At 45.4% G+C, this 17,217-nt stretch overlaps 1 pseudogene; it reads right to left on the bottom strand.

Annotated features, from left to right (window-relative positions):
- Positions 1-5,397: 5,397 nt before the first annotated feature.
- On the bottom strand, positions 5,398-16,142 carry LOC104673811 (annotated as a pseudogene).
- Between the last annotated feature and the right edge of the window lie 1,075 nt (positions 16,143-17,217).

Genomic DNA, 17,217 nt, shown 5'->3' with positions numbered 1-17,217 from the left:
GGCTGTGCGCCTGCTGGTTGTGGGCAGGACAAAAGCCCAGATGAAGAACACCCAATTCTGTTTCTGGAAGAGGAATATGTATTAGGTTGTTCTCAGGAATCTGCTGGAAGGGGGATGGAGGGAGGAAATGAGTGAGAAAACACTGCTTCAGGGGTTTGGTATTTTGTGTTCTCATTTTCGTTTTTGACAATCAGAGCATGAGGCTTGCCTAATTAGCAGTAATAGCTCCTTACATTTTTCACAAATGCCATCTGGTGCAAGGCCAGATGTGATCTATAAAATCAGAGTTCCTAGAGATGACAGGTCTAGTGGTAATGAATTCCCTCAGTATTTGCTTTTCTGCAAAAGATCTTATTCTCCTTTGCCGATGAAGCTTAGTTTGGCTAGATATGAAAGTCTTGGCTGGAGTTTCTTTTAAGAATGTTGATCATTCCCTATGACTCATGGGGAATGGACCTCTGCTGAGAGGTCCACTGTTAGTTTAACGGGCTTTCCTTTGTAGGTGACCTGACCCTTCTCTCCAGCTGCTTTTAACGTTTTTCTTTCATTTCAAGCTTGGAGAATGTGATGATTATGTGTCTTGTGGATGATCTTCTTGTGAAGTATCTTACGAGGGTTCTCTGCATTTCCCGAATTTTCTGTTGGCCTCTCCAGCTGAGTTGGCCAAGTTCTCATGGGTGATAACCTGAAGTATGTTTTCCAAGTCGTTTCCATTCTCTCCATCTCTTTCAGAGACACCAATGAGTCATAGATTGGGTCTTTTTACATAATCCCATATTTCTCAGAGGTTTTTTTTTTCATTCCTTTTTATTCTTTTTTCTTTATTCTTGTCTGTCTTATTTCAGAAAGCCAGTCTTCAAGCTCTAGGATTCTTTCCTCATCTTCATCTATTGTGCTATTAATACTTGCGATTGCATTATGAAATTCCTGTAGTGTGTTTTTCAGCTCTATCAGGTTGATTACATTCTTTTTCATATTGGCTATTTGGTCTGTCAGCTCCTGTATTGTTTTATTGTGATTCTTAGCATCCTTGGATTGGGTTTCAGCATTCTCCTTAATCTTGATATCTTCATTCCTGTTTGCATTCTGAATTCTATTTCTGTCATTTCAGTCATCTCAGCCCAGTTCAGAACTCTTGCTGGAGAGGTGATGCAGAAAGAAGGCACACAGGCTTTCTGAGTTGTCAGCATTCTTGCATTCATTCTTTCTCATCTGTGTGGGATTGATGTTCTTTCAGTCTTTGAAGTTCTGTCCTTTGGATGAGTTTTTTTTTTTTTTCTTTTATCCTATTTGATAACCTTGGGGGTTTGATTGTGGTACAAGGTGAGTTCAGTGGACTGGCTTTGTTTCTGGAAGATTGTAGGGGGGTCAAAGCTCAGCTCCCAACTTCTGGACTGTGTGCTCTAATTCTGGACTTCTACTGGGCCGATTTTGTTCCCAATTTCCTTGAGATTAGGAATCCACTGTGTGGGGGGTACAGAGGTTCTCCCAGATAACTGGTCACAACAGTAGTATGGGTGGTGCCAGCCAAAGCGCTTCATAGGGTGGTGGCAGTGGAATCTGTCCTCGTTTGCATGTGCCAGCAGCAGTGGCAGTGGCACTGTGGAGGAGTGCATGCTTGTCCATTGTGGTGGGGTGCTAGTGGGTGCTGGGTTGCCAGCCTCTGTGCAGGTGTTCACAGCAGTGGCAGAGGCAGCATGGTGTCAGGAGGAAGGGCACCCCAGCTGGTGTCTTATATGTATTTGCACTAGTGATGGTATTAGCATGTGGATGGGGTGCTGGTGGGTGCAAGAGTGTGTGTGTCCTCTGTGTGTGCTCCTGTGGGTGGCAGTGACCACTCAGGGTGGACGTGTGTCCATTATTCTCCATGCCTAGTTTCAGGCTGGTGGTAGCTTGGTGCAGAGGTGGGGCATTAGTGGGGGCAAGCTCTACCCATACACACATGCTCTGGCAAAGCCCTGGGGGGGCTGGACTGTGGGCAAGTGTATGCAGGCAAAGCAGCACAGGGGAGGCTGCAATCGTGGGAGGGCATAGGCAGGGTGGTGTATGTCTGTGGGGCTACTCTGCTGGAGCTCTTTGCTGGTCAGGTATGGTCTGCCAGCACAGGAGCTATGATGTGCAGCCCTAGGAGGTACCCTCTGTGGGCACCCAAGGCTGCACTACAAGAAGGCGTGGCCAGACTGGGGCCCTGGGAGAGACTGAGGGATGCTCTGGTCGGACCCGCCCTGTCTCATGGACCACCCTGCAGAGTTCAGATCCCACAGTTCTCCTAGGCCTTAAGACTCTATAGGAGCAAGTTGAACTTTAGGGGGATGGGTGTCCCTGGCCATGCTCCACTAGAGAAGCTCCTGCAACAAACTCTCTGGGCTCCACACTGGCTGGAGTTCTGCCCCTACCCCTTCTCTAAGCAGCTTTCCCTGCCAACTCAAGTGTCCACGGTCGTTGAGGGACCTCCTCCTGTCAGGGTTCCAGATGCCCATGACAAGATTGGGATACTCCTTGCCAGTTCAGCTCACCCCTTCTCCAGGAACCAGAGATGGTGTTTCAAGAAGGAGCTCATAGTCAATAGTAGATAGTGCTGCTTAGAAGTTAAGTATAGTGTCCATAGGCTATGGTGGTGATTGGTGACCTTGGGGGAAGTGTGTTCCACTGGAGTGATGGGATGGAAGTCGAGGAGCAGTGGGCAGAAGAATTGGGGGAGGTGGTGATGTGGAGGTGGTGATGTGCACACCTCCACACCTCTATGAAATGTGGCAGTGGGGAATCCCAGGATGGAACTAGAATCTGATATGGGGCCTTTGGATGAATTTCTAATCAAATGGGAGATCGTTGAGCTGATGGGCTGAGGCTGAAAGAGAAGTTGAAGTACGTGAAAAGAAGAGATGGGGGAAGATGGATGTCACTGAGTCTGTGAGAAGCAGAAGGGGGAGGAATCAGAAGACAAGAAGAGGATGGGCTTTAGGTAGGAGTTGGACACCACTTCTATTATAACAGGAGGAAAGGCAGGATATTTACTTAACACCTGTGACTGGCAAATAAGGAACGTGGTCCCATCTCCAGGAAGCTGCAGTCTAGTTGGAGTGGCAAGACATTACAACAAAAAAAGAATAATTCAGTGTGTGATAAGCCTACAGGGCCCAAATACTATAGAACTGTGTAAGCATTTACAAGAAATACTTCAAGTTAGGTTTCACTTATGTGAAACCTCACTGCAAATCAAGGAAGGTTGAGGTCCCTTATGTGGCCTCATTGGCTTTGTTCAGAGATTTCTCAGGCTTGGTTTCCATCTTAACTTACTTTAATGGTTTGTTGGTCACACACACACACACACACACACACACACACACACACAAACAGTTTCTAACCAAAACACCTTGAGAAGACATCAGTTCACATTTGATCTTATTGGCATTTACTCAGTTCTTGATCCATTACTCACTCTAGCTTGTGTTCAGGTCTTTAAAGTCTGGATATGTTATTTTACCAAAGTATTAGTTTTGAAGCTTGCTTTGCTTGTCATTACTCATTAACCCCAAACATTTTTGGAACACAAAACACTTGATGGCTGCCCTAAGGAATTTGCTGTCTCCTTGTGTGCTGTCAGAGAATTATTAGAGAAAGAAATCATAGATGGATCACTGAATGAGGAAAACCAACCTGCCTCAGCGAGCAATGTAATCATATTGTCATGCCTTACCTCTTATGCCTACTCTGAGGAACATCATGACCTTTGACTTATTTCTCTCTGGTCAAACATCCTTTTCATTACATGTGTGAATAGTGGAATCGAGGTTTACAAATAAGTTGTTTTATTTCTTTTCTTTTTTTTTTTTTTTTTGAGGTGGAGTCTCGCTCTGTTGCCTGGGCTGGAGTGCAGTGGCCGGATCTCAGCTCACTGCAAGCTCCGCCTCCCGGGTTTACGCCATTCTCCTGCCTCAGCCTCCTGAGTAACTGGGACTACAGGTGCCCGCCACATCGCCCGGCTAGTTTTTTTGTATTTTTTCAGTAGAGATGGGGTTTCACGGTGTTAGCCAGGATGGTCTCGATCTCCTGACCTCGTGATCCACCCGTCTTTGCTAAAGGTGTTTAAGATTTTGCCACGGATAAACACTGCATGCAGTAAGAGCAGAGTAGTCATTTAAGGACGTCTACTTCTCAGAAAGCTAAAACGATTGTGAACCACAGTGATTCAAGCAGGAGCTTCAAGGAGCTACCAAAAAACTGTTGTTCATGTAGACTTCCTCTTTCCTTCCTTCCTTCCTTCCTTCCTTCCTTCCTTCCTTCCTTCCTTCCTTCTTTCTTTCTTTCTTTCCTTCTTTCTTTCTTTCTTTCTTCCTTTCCTTTCCTTCTCTCTCTTTCCTTTCTCTCCTTCCTTCCTTCCTTCTTTCTTTCCTTCCTTCCTTTCCTTTCCTTTCTCTCCTTCTTTTCTTTCTTTCTTTCTTTCTCTTTATTTGTTTAGCTGCTCTCTTAAGATTGCTACAGGATATTGTCTCTTACTTTAAGTAGTCCTACATTTAATAAGTCCAATCACATGTTGACATTTAAGGGGCTCATAATGAACGAAAGGCACAATTGTATAATTGTTTCAATTTCTACACTAGTGGGTGGAGGATAGGGGGTCAGGAATGTAGAGGTCACCCCAACTGGATGTGTGATCCCAGAACACGTACTGACTAATCACGAAGGCCACTGAGTTTTGTCTCTTCTCTTTCTGCCTTCTAGGACAGCAGTGCTCCCTATGGGGTCAGGTATGTGAGCTCCATAGTGGTGGATATGCACCACATCTTGGTCTATAGAGAAATCTTCATGTACCCGGGCAACCAGAAGAGCCCTCAGGGCAAGGGAATTCTCCTTTGTCCACCAGCTGTGCATCCAGTCAGGGAGCAGGAGGAGCTCTCTCCTGTCACACCTGCTGTTTGGCTACTGTGCTGCTGCTCCTTGGCATGTCTGTGTGGTGGGCAGGAGAAGAGAAACTAGCTCTATTTCCCTTGAGTGAGCCTCCAGGCTGTGGTAGGTTTGAAGGGAGAAGGCCGAAATCATGTGACTGGTGATTCTTACTGTCCTTCCCCTTCGGCCTCACACTCAGCATTCACCATGAGCCAGCTGTGTGTCTTATTTGCCACAGGCTGCGTCTGACTTTTAGCTTCAGCACCAGCTGATTTGGGGTCATAGACCCCATAAGGAATCTAATGAAATTTATCAACACACTTCCCAGAAAAATGCATATAAGCATACACATTACATACACATTACATGTTTAGAGGGTTTACAGATGCCCTGAAATCTACCCAAGAATCCCCTAGAGAAGTCCCACACCCCAGAATAGGAACTTCTGCTCAGAGCTCATCAAATACGACTGTAAATGTTGTTCCTGGAAGGTCTAACTGCAACTCAGCTCTATCCCATATCCATTAATTGCAGGGCAGAGGCCAGCCGCAGAAGTCGTAACTGACAATTTTCTTTTGCGGGACCTGTGGCTGGCAGCTCTGGGTGGAGAAGATCTCCTTGATGCAAGAGCTGAAGGCTCTTCCCCAACATCAGCAAGCCTGGGGAGCTGAGCAGGTGGTCTTTGTCCTGCGCTTCCTGGGCCACCTTCTCTGGCAGCAGGGAGCAGCCCCGGGCGGGATCAAGGAGCACTCTTGGAGATGGGTCAGGCTTCTTCTTTTTTTTGAGACAGAGTCTCGTCCTGTCACCCAGGCTGGAGTGCAGTGGCACAATCTCGGCTCACTGCAAGCTCCGCCTCCCGGGTTCACGCCATTCTCCTGCCTCAGCCTCCTGAGTAGCTGGGACTACAGGCGCCCGCCACCACGCCCAGCTAATTTTTTGTATTTTTAGTGGAGACGTGGTTTCAGCGTGTTAGCCAGGATGGTCTCGATCTCCTGACCTTGTGATCCTCCCGCCTCAGCCTCCTAGAGTGCTGGGATTACAGGCGTGAGCCACCGCGCCCGGCCGGGTCAGGCTTCTTAAGGGGAAGGACCCCTCCAGCAGGGCTGCGTGAGCTGGGGACAGCATGGCCCTCCCATCAGGAACTCACTGGAGACACCTGGGTCTTGTCAATCAAATTATTTTCTGTCAAACAGTTGGGATGAACATTTCCCTCAAGGGGCCCCAGACTGCACCTGAAGGAACTGAGGTCTCCCTGGGTCTCCGGGGTTCTGGATGTGGATGTCCTGCGGACAGGAGGGGGCTTTTCTTGTCCTCCTGCTCCGGCGTCTCTACCTGACCCTCCTCCTCTATCACTGCTCTGGGCTTTCCTTGGGTCCTCACCTTGGTCTTATTCGGCAGCCTGGCTGGGATCGGAATCAGCTTCCTAGCCCCGGTCACCTGCTCAAGTGGCGAAGGCAGTTGGAGAGGGAACTGGCTGCTGGGAGGAGGTATCCTCACCGAGCTGGGGTGTCCCAGCATCATGGAGTTGCGAGCAGACAGCACAGGTTTCTTCCTTGAGGGGAGCCGGCCGCCCACAGCAGGCAGGATCCCCAGGGGGACGTCCGTGTCTGGCGGGAGAGGACACGGTTCCCTAGGGGCGCTGTAGAAGTTGACTGGAGAAGGCCCACGGCTCTGCTGAGGGTTGAAGAGGAATCGGAAAGGGCCCGGGGTAGGCGTGGGCGCCGCAGGGTGAGCCGGGCCAGGCTGAGAGGACTCACGGGCTATGGGAGCTTGTGAGCGACGGCCCGGCAGGGGTCTGCGGCGGGACCCGGGACGAAATATACTTAATAAATTGCCCATTTAGAGCAAGTTGTGCGGGTACAATGGCGAGAAAACGGTCAGTAATGGAGACGCTGCTCCGTAGTCGCTCACTTCTCTTTCGCCAGGCGCGCACTGGGCAGCTGAGCGCTTGTGACGTCCCAATGGGGCTGGTGACAGAACCAGGGCGCGCAGAAGCGCGCGGGAGCACCCCCGTCCTAGGGCGCCTACCAGAGGGGTCAAAGGGCAAAAGGGAGAGCCCCACCCCCACCACTCCCGCCTCCGCAGAACCCAGCAGGACTCTCTCACACCTGGGGACATCCTGCTCCTGGGGGCAGGTATGTGGCCCCTGATGGGCCCCTCTGTGAGGCTGTGGGGGATGCAGGGCTGACATATCAGAGCCCTTTCCGCCTGGCGCTTGGCCTGGGCACTGTCTTGGCACCCAGTGGCCCTGTATTGCCCGGCCCTGTCCCCTGGGTTACAGGGCCAGAATCTGCTGGAAGCCCAGCACAGGGCCACCCGCATCCTACCAAGTTCCCCCAGGGCTGTTCCAGTGCCTCTGTGCCGCCTGAAGCCAGGCCCGTCTTCTCCATGGCGGCCCTGGCAGCTAGGGCCACCAGTCCCGCTATGCAGGTTTCCAGGGAGAGGATGCTGTGCCCTGAACTGACTGGATGCTGCCCCTTACCACATCCCTTCCTGGCAGGCAGGGTCTCCACTTCTTTTCACAAATTTACCTAAGACCTTCCCACAAGTCCTTCAGGTGGTCATGGCCCAGCTGGGCTTTGAACCCGGGCTGTGCGATTCCACAGCTGGCACTGTGGCCTGTGTGCCTCCTGATCATGGATACAGCACGTATTCTTATTTTTTCCTGTAGTCCTGGGGTACTTAGCACCGTGTACTATCTGTAATAAGCACATGCACACCTAGAAGGAGGCCTTCACGTCAACACGTAAGTTGACCATGGCCCACTCTGGGCTCCGGTCCTCTACAAAGATATAGGGCAGGGACTACCCATTGTCAGCACAGCACCATCCCACATTGCTCTTCTAATGGAGCGTTCAGCCCAGATGTTTTTTCTTATCTAGTGGGAAGGATCCAAGTATGTAAAGATTATGTTCTAGATCAGCTTTGGTCTATCCTGAAAGAAATTCACCAGGGGAATTATTCCATATTGGTAAGAAGCCAGTTTCTTTGGCCTTCCTGAAATATGTCTTGAAAGCAAATATGTCATTTATTTGCAAGTTAACAGTGGAGCAATGTATTGGATTAAAATATGATCAACAAAGTTTGGTCATTGTGAGCATGCCAGCTGGATCCACTCTTCACCACACATTAACACCTAAATACAATTTCTGATCTTATGCCCAAGAGAAGGACATACTCTTGGGTGTCTGGACAAGGAGAACATGCATGAAAAATCAATGATTCTTCTTACCCATCAGGCAAGTGAAGTCATGGAGCAAACCACGACCCCATAACTGGAGAGACAGAATAATACCAAAGCCACAACTTACAGCCTCAGAAACCCACAGGTAGAGACCTCCACAGGAACAAGCAACTGGGTGGGGAAAGCAAAGTGCAACTGACAAATTGCTGGAGGCCCAGTGTGAACAAGGCTGAGAGTTAAAACTCTAAGAGTTTCCAGCCATAGAGAGGCCCCATGAGCTGTAAAGCTTCAATAGCTCTACTGGGTTCTGAAAGTGAAAAGGTGTGAAATATTGCATTTCTCTAATAATTAGTAATGTTACATTACTCTGGTGGTTAGTAATTTTTTCCTTTTTTCTGGCCACTTGTATGTCTTTTTTTGAGAAGTGTCTGTTAATGTCTTTTGCACATTTCTTGATGAGGCTATTTGGTTTTTAATTTTGTCTTGTTCAATTGTTTACGTTCCTTATAGATTCTGGATATTAGGGCTTTGTCAGATGCTTAGTTTGCAAATATTTTCTCCCCTTCTGTAGGCTGTCTGCTTACTCTGTTGATAGTTCCTTTACTGTGCAGAAGCTCTTTCATTTAATTAAGTCCCACTTGTCAATTTTTGTATTTGTTGCAATTGCTTTTGAGGATATAGTCATAAATTCTTTGCCAATGTTGATGTGCAGAATGCTGTTTTCTAGGTTTTCTTCTAGGGTTCTTATATTCTGAGGTCTTACATTTGAATCTTTAATCCATCATGGTTACTTTTTGTATATGGTAAAGGTAGGGGTCCAGTTTCAGTCTTCAGCATATGGCTAGCCAGATATCTCAGGAACATTTATTGACTAGGGAGTCCTTTCCTCTTTGCTTATTTTTGTCAACTTTGTTGAAGATTATATGGCTGTAGGTGTTTGGCTTTATTCTTGGGTTCTCTATTCTGTTCCATTGGTCTGCATGTTTGTTTTTGTACCAGTACCATGCTGTTTTGGTTACTGTAGCCTTATAGTATAATTTGAAGTCTGGTAGCATGATGCCTCTGGCTTTGTTCTTTTTGCTCAGGATTGCTTTAGCTATTCAGACCCTTTATTAGTTCCACATAAATTTTAGAATAGTTTTTTCTAGTTCTGTGAAAAATGATGTTGGTAGCTTGATAGAAATCGTATTGAATCCATAGATTGCTTTGGGCAGTATGACCATTTTATCAATATTGATTCTTCAAATTAATGAGCATGGAATGTTTTTCCATTTGTTTGTGTCATCTCTGATTTCTTTCAGCAGTGTTTTGTAGTTCTTGTAGAGATCTTTTACTTCCTTGGTTAGATGTATTCTTACATATTTATTTATTTATTTGTTTTTGACTATTGTAAATGGGATTGCTTGCTTTATTGGGTTTTCAGCTTGATTGTTATTGTTATATAGAAATGCTACTTATTTTGTACATTTGTATTATATCCTTAAACTATATCGAAAGCATTTATTAGTTCCAGGATTCTTTTGGTGGAGTCCTTAGGATTTTCTAGGTGTAGAATCATATAGTTTGACTTCTTTTCTTATTTGGATGCCTATTGTTTCTTTCTCTTGCTTGATTGCTCTGGCTTGGACTTCTTGTTATGTCAATTTTATCTGAATTTTTAAAACAATGTATTAGAGATAAAAATAAACATATCTACAACATGAGTAATAATTGCAGACCAGGGGTTACGAACCCTGAGAATCGTCATTTGAATCTTTTTTTTGTGTGTGGGGGGGAGGTCACTAACTGACTTTTTCTCATTCATGCTCAGGATACGCATTGAGCACTCTTCATCTAACAGCCCTGACCCATGCAGAACCTGCACCCAAGAATCAAGCTCAGGCTTTTTGGCCACTCAGTTTCCAAGAAAAGCAGCTTTATGGACTCTCTCAAGTGTGGGCTGCTGAGGAACTTTCTCTAAAGGTGAGGTCCTGACTCTCCTCTCCCTCCCAGCTACAGCAGATTCCCACCTTTGCCCCGGCTCTAAGCTTGCAGATGGACCTCGGATGCTGGCCCCTGTCTCTCCAGCATGTGTTGGCTTCTACGCTCTCTCCCATCAAGGTCTGGAGGAGGAAGGGTTTTGCATCAGTCCTTGGCCTATGGCTGACACAGTGGCTTTGGTGGCTTTCAGCTGTGGTCTAGGCTGGCTGGTGACCCTGTGTGTACCCCTTGCTTTCCAGCAATGGCAAACTGCCCCAGCAATAGCAAAATAAGGGTTCCACTGAAATCACAGCCACAGACACAATGGTCCATCATTGTAAATGTGCCAATTGCAGAATTGCATCATGTTCTACTCAGGGCTCTGCCCTTAAAAGCAAAGCTTGGACTCACACAGGTCTAAGCATAGCATAGACCAAATATCGGCATCAGGAGGAATCCTCACCTCTTACACCTTCTTCCTGGAATGCTGCAGGGTGTTGCAGAAAAGGAAAATGCAGTGGAAAGGCTGGAGAGAGAAGGCCAAGGCTGGGAGGTACATGATGCCCTGTGCATGGACTCCCTTGAGTCCTTTCTGGCCTGCAGCCTCTGTAAGCATAAAAAACCTGTACCCAGACTGTTTCTTGTTTTTCTCAGGTTTGTCAAAGATCAGATGGCTGTAGATGTGTGGTATTATTTCTGAGGGGTCTGTTCTGCTCCATTGGTCTATATCTCTGTTTTGGTACCAGTACCATGCTGTTTTGGTTACTGTAGCCTTGTAGTATAGTTTGAAGTCAGGTAGCGTGATGCCTCCAGCTTTGTTCTTTTGGCTTAGGATTGTCTTGACAATGCAGGATCTTTTTTGGTTCCATATGAACTTTAAAGCAGTTTTTTCCAATTCTGTGAAGAAAGGCATTGGTAGCTTAATGGGGATGGCATTAAATCTATAAATTACCTTGGGCAGTATGGCTATTTTCACAATATTGATACTTCCTATCCCCTTTTGATTGATGGGTTCAGTTGTTTCCTACCATAAGAGGCAGTTTTCTTTCAGCATCTCAATATTGTAGTTCACTTCCCACTGAAGCATGAGATAGGTAATTTATTTCCAATAAGTTTGATGATTTTCTTTTTCTCTTCTTTCTTTCTTTCTTTCTTTCTTTCTTTCTTTCTTTCTTTCTTTCTTTCTTTCTTTCTTTCTTTCTTTCTTTCTTTCTTTCTTTCTTTCTTTCTTTCTTTCTTTCTTTCTTTCTTTCTTTCTTTTTTGTCAGAGTTTCACTCCTGTTGCCCAGCCTGGAGTGTGATGCGCGATTTTGGCTCACTGCAACCTCCTCCTCCTGGGTTCAAGTGATTCTCATGTCTCAGCCTCCCAAGTAGCTGGAATTACAGGCGCCCGCCACCATGCCCGGCTGTCTTTTGTATTTTTAATGGAGACAGGGTTTCACCATGTTGGCCAGGCTGATCTTGAACTCCTGACCTCAGGTGAACCAATTCCTCAGCCTCCCAAAGTGCTGGGATTGTGAGCCACAGCGCCTGGCCAATTGTTTTCTTGTAAGTATTAAAAATGTCTTAAAGTCTTCTTTGACTTTTCTTGATGACTTCCCTTGCAATTGTTTATGTCACTACTACCACTAACAACCTGAAGCCCATGGTGGAGCTGCTATTTTATTTTTCACATGTCACTAGTCCATCATTTTCATAGTTACAGGAAGGGACAAAAGCTGAAGGTATACTTACAACCACTATGTGGGTAATTGCCTTATTTCCATCTGCCGACTTTTCTTCTTTCAGCCGCAAAGTTTTCACATCATGTTCTTGCGTTCTTGCCACTGCTTCTGGTTTAACCTCTGGCCCCTTTATGACTGCACTGATAACTCGAGAAGGAGTCTGGCCAGATGCCTGCTGAGTAGGAACCGAGAGTCTCATTACAGGTGTACCATGGGCTACTGAAAAAGGGGTAAGTGCTCTCACAGCCAATGGCATTCCAACAATGTTAATGCTTCCTGATCCAGTTAAATTTGACTTTGTCTACAGTCGACACTGTGCAAGCTGTGTAGCTGGGATGGTAATAATTTTGACAGGCTGCATGGTAATTTTGTCTCGGTTTTCAGTAGAAGCTGGCATCATAGTAGGGATTATCTGAATGACTACTTTTGGAGAGGTCACCGTTGTTGGACTAGTGCTGGTTATTAATGATGCACCTGCATTGACTGACTGAACTGCCACAGTTGAAATGTCCTGACCCAGTGATGTCATTACAACAGTACTTGCATTGCCACACGAACTGTCCTTGGAGCTGCTATTGCTGATACAGATTCAGTGGTAACTGGAAAGCTGCATGAAGCATCGTTACCAGGGGCAGTGATATTCACGACTTTAGCTACACCCTTCTCTGCTCTGAGTAGCCTTCTCCCCCTCAAGTCAGCTAGGCTTAATAATAGTTACAATTGGCATTAATCAGCTGCACCTAGCATTTCTACATGTCTGCACCCACGCTTTCTTTAAAGCGTTTATAAGGGATGAATTTTTCCCCCATGAACAGAGGATGTTGCTTTCAGGAGACTTTCTGCAGACAGTGACACTCATTCCAAGATTTTTCAGCAGTAGCTCCTGCTAAATCTTCATTACAGGTTTCACTTCTGTCATCATCTACGACCACTGTGTTTTTGGGCATATCCTTGAACTGATATACAAGCCTCTGTCCTTCGACCTTTGCAAGAATTCCCCTTTGGTAGCTTTGCAAGAATACCCCTTTGGTAATAGTATCTCAAAGCTTGTTCCATAGTTTCATAGTTCATGTCTGGTTTGTTCTTATGCTTTCCCCAAAGCTTAGAGACAGCCTTTGAATCCACCAGCCTGAATATGCCTTTTTCTCTCTGAATCCATTTAATATACTGGGGACAAGTATTTTTATCTTTAAGTATATCTAAAAGAAACTCCTACAAATATATTATGTTTCCTTTTCCTTCTCTCGGTTTTTCTTTATACCTGACTCAGGAGACCCGCTGGAAATTGGTGATTGTTGGGTCTTTGGTTTACGGCCAATTTTTTTCCTTTTCATTGGTTCGTGGTTATCTGGTGAGGCAGGAATAGGAGAGGTATCCATTGGTTCAGATCCCTCAGTTGACATCTCCACTACAGTTTCTGTAATGACATCTGGCCTCATAGCAACATGGATAAATTCAGAACTTCTTGCATCCCTCAAATAGGTAGGAGATTCGATAGGAAGCAGGGCTTTAGCAGCTTCAATTCTCTTTTGGAGTCGTATTCAAAATAATCTTGCTCAGGCGAATGTCTTAAAGCATTTCTGCTGTTTTCCTCTAGTGGCTTCATATTTTGGGGTCTTATATTTATGTCTTTAATCCATTTGAGTTTATTTTTCTATCTGGTGGAGGATAGAAATCCAGTTTCATTCTGTGTGTGCACATCCCATTTTCCAAGCACCATTTGTTGAAGAGTCTGTCCTGTTTGCAACGTGTGCTCTTGCCTTGGCACGTTGTCAAAAATCAGTTGGCTGTAGAGGCATGGAGTTATTTCTGGGCTTTCTGTTCTGTCCCTTTGGTCTATTTGTCTTTATGCTAATGTAATCCTGTTTAGGTTATTATAACTTTGTAGTGTATTGTGTATTTTGAAGTCAGGCAATATGATGTTTGGAGCTTACTTTCTTTTTTTTCTTCTCCAGATTGGTTTGGCTATTTGGGGTCTTTTTTGGTTCCATATGAGTTTTAGGATTGTTCTTCCTATCTCTGTCAAGTGTGTCACTGGTATTTTGATAGAGATTTCGTTGAATCCATAGATAGCTTTGGGTAAGACTGGCGTCTTAAAAATACTAGTTTTTCTAATGCAAGAACACAGGACATCTTTCCATTTATTTGCGTGCTCTTAATTTCTTTCATCAATGTTTTATACCTTTCAAAGCAGAGGTCTTTCAGCTGCTGGTTAAATTTATTTTTAGGCATCTCATTTTTTGTGGCCATTTTCTATGGAATCATTTTCTACATTTTCTTTTCAGATAGTCCATTATTAGTGTATACAAATGCTACCAATTTCTGTATTTTGTCTTTGTATCCTGCAACTTTACTGAATTCATTTATGTTAACAGATTTTTTTCGGTGGAATCTTCAGCATTTTCTGTATATACGAGTATAAATCTAGAGAAGAGTAAACTCTCATACACTGTTGGTGGAAATGTAAATTAATAAAGCCACTATGGAGAACAGTTAGGAGGTTCCTCATAAAACTACAAACAGAGCTACCATACAAATCAGTGATCCCACTGCTGGGTATATACATAAAAGAAAGGAAATCAGTATATTGAAGAGAAGTCTGCACTCCCCTGTTTACTGCAGCACTGTTCACAATAACTAAGATTTGGAGGAACTCTAAGTGTCCATCACTAGATGAAGGGGTAAAGAGAATGTGGTCTATATACACAATGGAGGACTATTCAGTCATAAAAAGGAATGAGATTCTGTTATTTGCAACAATATGGATGGAACTGGAGGTCATTATGTTAAGTGCAACAAGCCAGGCACAGAAAGATAAATGTAGCATTTCTCACTTATTCATGGGATCTGAAAATCAAAACAATTGAGCTGATGGGCACAGACAGCAGAAGAATGGTTGCCAGAGGCTGGAAAAGGTAGTGGAAGGGGATTGGTAGGGGTGGGTGGGGATAGTTAATGGGTATAAAAAAAATTACAAAGAATTAATAAGACCTACTATTTGATAGCACAGTAGAGTGACTATAGTCAAAAATAAAGTAATTGTACATTTAAAAATAACTTAAGAAGTATACTTGGATTTTTGTAACAGAAAGGATAAATGCTTGAGGGAATGGATACCACATTCTTCATGATGTGATTATTATCCATTGCATGCCTGCATCAAAACATCTCATGTACCCCATAAATATATGCACCTACTATGTACCCACAAACATTAAAAAACTAAAAATAAAAGAAAAATAAAAAGAGATGCATCCTTTGGTTCCTGAAGCACAGAGGTGCTGCTACGAGGTGCAGGAACTCCTTGTGGCAGCCACAGCTAGAGTGAGGTGGATGGAGATGCTGGTAATGGAGAGTGGAGTCCTGGTGAGCTGCAGAGAAGGCCGCTGGCAACCATGCTGGTGAGATGCCTTATGCTGGGGTCAGGGTGGCCTTAGGCCAGGCTCTGCCTCTGCCCATTCCAGCTGTGTGAGAAGCTGGTGGAGATCAGCCTCCTCACACCCATTTCTCTTCCTGGGCCCGTAGGAAGACTACATTTCCCAGCCTCTCTTGCTTTTAGGTGAGGGCCAGGGGTTTTGTCAAATGGGGTGGGGGTAGAATTACATCTAGGTTGACCCCCAATGCTCAATCCTTCATCCTCTCTCTTCCCTTCTGAGCCACCTCTGAAGCCATGCATTTTAGAGACAGAGTCACGAGACTCGGCAGGAGCCTGGAGGCCTGAGCCATTTACCTTGTTGCTATCAGCCTGGCATGGGAAGGAGAAACAAACCTTTGCTGGATTAAGTCACTGGGGTTTCAGGCTTATTTATTGCTGCAGCATAACCCATGCTATCCTGACTAGGGTAGACTAAGCTTGGCAACATTTTTCACCTCTCTGAGTCTCCCTTTCTTCATTTGCAAAATGTTAATTGTAATATCTGTTGTACTCAAGGCCATCTTTGCTGTAGGTAACAGAAACCCATCCATTCTGGCTGAAGCAGAAAGGGAATTTGTTGGAATATTTCAGGGGACTCTTATGAAATCCAGCACCCACTGCCTTCCTAGCCTCAAGGACATATCCTTCACGTCCCAGCATTGTCATCCAATCCACTGTGTCTCTGTGTCTCACAGAGGAAAAAATCGGATTGTCTTAGTTCGTGTCAAGTCAGCTGTAGCCAGAGACCAGGGTCACATAAGAACAATGTGTCCTTGGGTTTTCTTATGAGCAGGGTGCACTTTTCTGTTAGGTGGGCATCAGGAGGGAGAGGGATTACTAGTGCCATTTGTAAGGAGTCATCTCTGCCCTGTAAAGAGATCCAAGGGAAGGCCTGCTACTTCTGCTTGCATCCAGACCAGCTGTCGACCCCTTTCAGCCACATTTAAATGTTAGACATTTGAGTTACCCGCATGGTCTGAAATTGCAGCTGGTGACCTTTCAGCAAATCTTAAAGTTCTTTCAGGGCGCACAACAGTGTGGACACACAGAGCAGCCCAGAGGGAGGGAGAGTGGTGTCCACTTCACAGTTACTTCAGCGCCACTGATGCATCCGTGAGCACAAAGCTATTTATGGGCTTGCTCTGCTTGGTAGAGACCCTCACCAGCCTGAGACGAAGTAGTAAGGATGAAAGGAGTCTCTGAACAATAGGATAGTCTGATGGTAGTTCATAGGGCGGGACCTCCACCCGAAGGCTAGGATCTGGGCTGTGACTCTAGAATACTAGCGGAGGTCACATTCTCTGTTAGCAAAACTGTGCTAGGTTGCTTTCCATGCACCCTATCAAGTGATCCCAACATACAGTTTTGCATGAAACCTCAGCATTCCTGCATATAGCATGGCAGACACCTTTGGGGCATCTGCTCAGCGCATGATCCCCATCTCATACAAAAGAAAAAGGATGTGATCATCATCGCCAAGAAGGTGCGTCCAGGGGCTGCAGTGCCCCTGCTCGCCATTAGATGATGCTACTGAGCCAGGAACAATCTGCTTTTCTTTAATTTCTGGGATTTTCCTCTATTTCTCAACATTGGTTTTCTAGAAACAATGGATTGCCACTTTTCCAGTTGGAAATCTTGAGCTGTCTAATGAAAGAAGACTCTACAGTAGGACAGTGATTCATTCAGGAAATAGTTCAGAGTGATGTACGGAACCACCTCAGTGGGCAGTTATTCACGGCTGTTCACTTTATCTGTCAGTGAAAAGTGACACATCTTTTGGGGCTTGAATTTGTGGAGTCCAGTAAAAACCAGAGTTCCTGGGAAGAGCTGTAAAATACAGCCTAGTACTCTCACCCCCCTTCTTGTTTCCATCCCCACCCTCACCCCACACTTTGCAAGGGGGTTATTGTTCCAGCAGAGATTTGTTCATGCCTGGTGAGCTGTTAGACCAGTCTAGAAAGGAAATCACGAGGATCCTGTGCTCTTGTCTAACACAATGGTAAAGTTGGTTAGTGCAGGGCATGGCTAGGGTGGGACCATATTCACTA

The sequence above is a fragment of the Rhinopithecus roxellana genome, chromosome 16, assembly GCF_007565055.1.
Source record: "Rhinopithecus roxellana isolate Shanxi Qingling chromosome 16, ASM756505v1, whole genome shotgun sequence".
NCBI lineage: Eukaryota > Metazoa > Chordata > Mammalia > Primates > Cercopithecidae > Rhinopithecus > Rhinopithecus roxellana.
The sequence above is the reverse complement of the archived record's forward strand: the minus strand, read 5'-3'. Positions and strand labels throughout refer to the sequence as shown.